We start from the raw sequence: 6040 nt of genomic DNA on the forward strand, positions 1-6040 counted from the left end.
AGCAAGGGCTAGCAAGCGCGAGCAAGTGCTAGCAAACAGTGGATTAGCAAGCGCTAGCAAGCGCGAGCAAGCGCTAGCAAACAGTGGGTTAGCAAGCGCTAGCAAGCTCTAGCAAACAGTGGGTTAGCAAGTGCTCGCAAACAGTGGGTAAGCTAGTGCTCGCAAACAGTGGGTTAGCAAGCGCTCGCAAACAGTGGGTTAGCAAGCACTAGCAAACAGTGGGTTAGCAAACACTCGCAAACAGTGGGTTAGCAAGCGCTCGCAAACAGTGGGTTAGCTAGCGCTAGCAAACAGTGGGTTAGCAAGCGCTCGCAAACAGTGGGTTAGCAAGCGCTAGCAAACAGTGGGTTAGCAAGCGCTCGCAAACAGTGGATTAGCAAGCGCTCGCAAACAGTGGATTAGCAAGCGCTAGCAAGCAGTGGGTTAGCAAGCGCTCGCAAAAAGTGGGCTAGCAAGCGCTCGCAAACAGTGGGTTAGCCAGCGCTCGCAAACAGTGGGTTAGCAAGCGCTAGCAAACAGTGGGCTAGCAAGCGCTAGCAAACAGTGGATTAGCCAGCGCTCGCAAACAGTGGGCTAGCAAGCGCTCGCAAACAGTGGGCTAGCAAGCGCTGGCAAACAGTGGGCTAGCAAGCGCTGGCAAAAAGTGGGTTAGCAAGCGCTAGCAAACAGTGGGTTAGCAAGCGCTCGCAAACAGTGGATTAGCAAGCGCTCGCAAACAGTGGATTAGCAAGCGCTAGCAAGCAGTGGGTTAGCAAGCGCTCGCAAAAAGTGGGCTAGCAAGCGCTCGCAAACAGTGGGTTAGCCAGCGCTCGCAAACAGTGGGCTAGCAAGCGCTCGCAAACAGTGGGCTAGCAAGCGCTGGCAAACAGTGGGCTAGCAAGCGCTGGCAAAAAGTGGGCTAGCAAGCGCTCGCAAAAAGTGGGCTAGCAAGCGCTCGCAAACAGTGGGCTAGCAAGCGCTCGCAAACAGTGGGTTAGCAAGCGCTAGCAAACAGTGGGCTAGCAAGCGCTAGCAAACAGTGGATTAGCAAGCGCTAGCAAACAGTGGGTTAGCAAGCGCTCGCAAACAGTGGGTTAGCAAGCGCTCGCAAACAGTGGGTTAGCTAGCGCTAGCAAACAGTGGGTTAGCAAGCGCTCGCAAACAGTGGGCTAGCAAGCGCTCGCAAACAGTGGGTTAGCAAGCGCTAGCAAACAGTGGGTTAGCAAGCGCTCGCAAACAGTGGATTAGCAAGCGCTCGCAAACAGTGGATTAGCAAGCGCTCGCAAACAGTGGATTAGCAAGCGCTAGCAAGCAGTGGGTTAGCAAGCGCTCGCAAAAAGTGGGCTAGCAAGCGCTCGCAAACAGTGGGTTAGCTAGCGCTAGCAAACAGTGGGTTAGCAAGCGCCTTATAGTGCGGAAAATACGGTAATCAAGAACGACAACACCAGCTTTTTGTTGTTGTTGTTGTTGTTGTTCTTGCCGGGTCACGTAACATCCAGAGATCATCGGCGTCGGCTACTACACGCCTCGGCTACGGCCAAAATAATCATTAATGCTGCTGAAAATCGAATCACTTTGGAGGAGCCAAGAATAAATAATAACGCTCAAATCAGCCGGCGGCGAGAAAACCAAACAAAAGCCTTTGAATGAACAATCAAAGTCACTCTTCTAAACAATGCTGCTGAAATTGTACCGATCTGTGGCGGTTGAAAACACTTCAGATCGGAACCGCTGGAGCTTAAATAGACTTTTTTTTTTTTTTTTTTTTTTCTCGAGATTGCGCGGGCGTGTTGGGAGACACCTCTTTCAGACCGTCAAAAAAACAAAACAAAAAAAAAACAAACAGATCCCACGAGCGGGGAGAATAAACTTAACCCTTCGGGGCCTGAAAGCATTTTGTGCCGTTTTTCACTACAATTGATTTTTCCTTTATATCTCAGATATAAAATCCTTAAACCTTGCCTTGTTTGGTGTCATTTTGTTCAGGACAACCTCATAAATGCATTTCTGAAGTATTTTCATCACTTTGGCATACTGTATTAAAACAGTCCCACATGGAAAGAACCTACATGAGGATATATGCACATATATGAAACCTATATGCAGCAAATATGACAATATATAAGCACATAAATGTGCACATGCTGCATATATGTACATAAATGCTGCATATATGCACATAAATGCTGCATATATGTACATAAATGCTGCATATATGTGCCTATATATGCATATCGGTACATATATGTACCTATATGTACATAAAATATAGGAAAACGGCAATTTTATATACGCACACAGACGCACATACATGCGCATATATGTACATATATACGTGCACATATGCACATATATGTACATATATGCGCATATATGTACATATACGCACATGTATGAAACTGATATGCAGCACATATGACAATATATATGCTGCATATATGCACATGTATGTGCACATATATGCGGCATATACGCAAATATATGTACACATATGTACATATATGTACATAAAATATAGGAAAACTGCCAATTTTATATATGTTACATATATTCAAACCTATATTAAACATATATGTTTCTATAGTTCTTTCCATGTGGGGTGGATCTAAAAACACCATAAATGACAATTCGGGTGGTAAAAACAGATTTATTGACTATAAAAGTCACAGACATGGTTAAGAAATCATTTTGTTTACTTGTAAAGTAAATCTAAACTACAATTAACTAAAATGTATCAAAACAGGGACTGAACAAACAGTTCTATACAGATATTTACAGTGAAATAGCAGCACTGCCTCAGGCGTTTTTTGTAAAACTATTTAAAAAAGGTCACACTCCTTTGAACTCCTTTTATTTGCTTTGAACTCCTTTCATTTGGGCGATCAACGTCATTTAAAAACCAGCTTGTAGTTTTATATCTGCACTTTGGACACGGATTGAAACGCTGGACCAGACGACGCTGCGCTGTGACGCTACTGCCTTTTCAGACGCTCATGTGACGAGGACGCGCCGGTGCGTCCGCCGGCCCCAGAGGTGTTAAGGGACCGAGGCGCCGGCGCTGCCGCCGAGAAGCCGAGCGGCACGATGCAAATAAAGCTTTCGCACGATAACGGATGAGCGCCGTCCCGCCGCTCGGCGTGCACAGATTCAAAATCGCGGGACAAGGAGCGCCGCTTCCCCCCCAAGGCCCTTCTTGTAAAAGTGGCCCCATAAATCACGGGTCCTGTTGAAAGCCGGTATGGGGGTGGAAACGCCAGCCCCCCCCTCCCCCCCCTCCCCTCCACCCAACAGCTGCAATGCAAAGGTTGTCTTAGCAGCATGGAATTATTGCCGTCATTAGCCAAACTGGGGATTGGATTATTGCTCGTGTTCCGTTTTAAATATACAGATGACGCTGTGGTTCTGCTGAGGTATCGACGGCTTTTAACCATTAAAACACTGTTACTCAACTAGATTTGCAGAAAAAGATGAAAGACTGTCCGACAATGAACTCAAAACTGGGTCAATGTGAGCTTAGAAAGCCAGAATGGCCAACAGAATCACCGGAACTCTACTAAAGAGGAGGTCCCACATGGAAAGAACCTATATAAACATATATGTTTTAATATAGGTTTTGATATAGGTTTTGAGTATATGTGACATATATAAAATTGGCCGTTTTCCTATATTTTATGTACATATATGTACATATATGCACATATACGCACATATATGTACATATATGTATGCGCATGTACATATATGCACATATATGTACATATGTTTTTCCTACATTTTACTATATTTTATGCACATATATGTATATATATATATACATTTCCTACATTTTCCTATATTTTATGCACATATATGTACATATATGTATATTTATAGATTTTTTCCTACATTTTCCTATATTTTATGTGCATATATGTACAGACGCGCACATATATGTATGCGTATGTGCAGCACATATGCAGCATTTATGTACATATATGCACATACACGCACATATATGTACATATATGTATGCGCATGTACATATATGCACATATACGCACATATATGTACATATGTTTTTCCTACATTTTACTATATTTTATGCACATATATGTACATATATGTATATTCATAGATATGTTTTTCCTACATTTTCCTATATTTTATGTGCATATATGTACATATTTGCGCATATATGTACATACGCGCACATATATGTATGCGTATGTGCAGCACATATGCAGCATTTATGTGCATATATGCAGCATTTATGTGCATATATGCAGCATATATATTGTCATATATGTGCATATATGCAGCATATATATTGTCGTATATGTGCATATATGCGGCATATATATTGTCATATATGTGCAGATATGCTGCAAATAGGTTTCATATATGTGCATACATCCTCATATAGGTTCTTTCCATCTGGGGGTCACACAGTAGTTTTCCTTCTCTGATCTAGAGACGTATCGATCCAGACTTTCAATATCGATCTCGATGCTTTGAGTATTAGCCAATCCCCGATACCAATCTGATATGAGGTCGCACCTAAAAAGCTATATACATTTACACGTTTACTACCGCCACACCTTGCGGTTGAAAAACGTCCACACAGCAGATTCTGTCCTTTGATCCAGAACGTAAGTCGCGTCACGATAGGTTGACTTGTCAGACACCTGATCTAACGCGCCCATATTCCATCCAGATGACAGATCAGCACATCCCTACTGTTTATGCGCATTACTGCTGAACGACATGAACTTTGATTAGCGTGACCACTGAAATGTACGGCTGCGAATTAGGCTTCCATACACCTTCTATACGACTAGACTAGGGGTCGGCAACCCGCGGCCCAACTCTTTGATCCCTCCGCTGCAGCTCTTTGGTCCCTCCACTGCAGCTCTTTGATTCCTCCACTGCAGCTCTTTGATCCCTCCACTGCAGCTCTTTGATCCCTCCACTGCAGCTCTTTGATCCCTCCACTGCGGCTCCTTGAGCCTCCGTCCCACTGCAGTTCATCCCGGAGGGACGTAAGGAGGCAAGGCCACCCAGAGAGGGACGTAAGGAGGCAAGGCCACCCAGAGCGCAGTCCCGCTACAAAGAGTGGTAAAATGTAGGGTCGTGAACGACGCAGCGATGTGACGTCATTACAACAAGAATGGCACGAAGATCGTAGAATCGCGGCTGCAGGTCATGACAGGTCATTGGCCGTTTTCCTATATTTTATGCACATATACGTATATATGCACACATATAGGTGTGCATATATATGCACACATATAGGTACGTATATGTGCGCATATACTGTATGTACATACAACATAGGAATACGTCCACTTTTATATATGTCACATATATTCAAAACCTATATCAAAACCTATATTAAAACATATATGTTTATATAGGTTCTTTCCATGTGGGCAATTACATGTGATACCAATTTCACGTGTTCGCACATACATAAGTTCTTCTTGCGTAATTGTTTTTTAGTTAGTTCTTAGTTATTGCCTTGATATGACAGTTGCCAAAGTGAGATATGGGGGATATATATATATATATGTGGAAATCGAGAAGCAGTACAGGAGACCTATATGGCCTGTATATTCACATATATGTGCCTAAAGTTTGCCTATATATGGCATATATATGCATATATGCACATATATGTTGCATATATTTGCATATATGCAGCATTTATGTGCATATATGTGCATATATGCTACATATAGGTTTCAAATGTGTGCATATATCCTCATATAGGTTCTTTCCATGTGGGCGCATACGACACTACGGTTATTTCCCCCTGCTGCGGTCTGAATAGGTTTGTAAAGAGCTTGTCGGAATCCTCCGTGTCGCAAAACCTTGCGCTGTGAACGGGGATCGCCTCTCGCAGCCGTCGAGACCCCCCCCCCCCCCCACCCTGTGCTGCCATCCTGCCAAATGGTCCAATTCTGTGTGATGTTTTACCCCCGCACCGACGTATGGAACGTCACAACAAAGCCCTCATGCGAGCGAGCGGACGCGGATCCCGCGAACTGGAATGGGGGGGGAGGAAATGGGAGGGGAAAAAAAA

This window comes from Blennius ocellaris, assembly GCF_963422515.1.
Source record: "Blennius ocellaris genome assembly, chromosome: 24".
NCBI lineage: Eukaryota > Metazoa > Chordata > Actinopteri > Blenniiformes > Blenniidae > Blennius > Blennius ocellaris.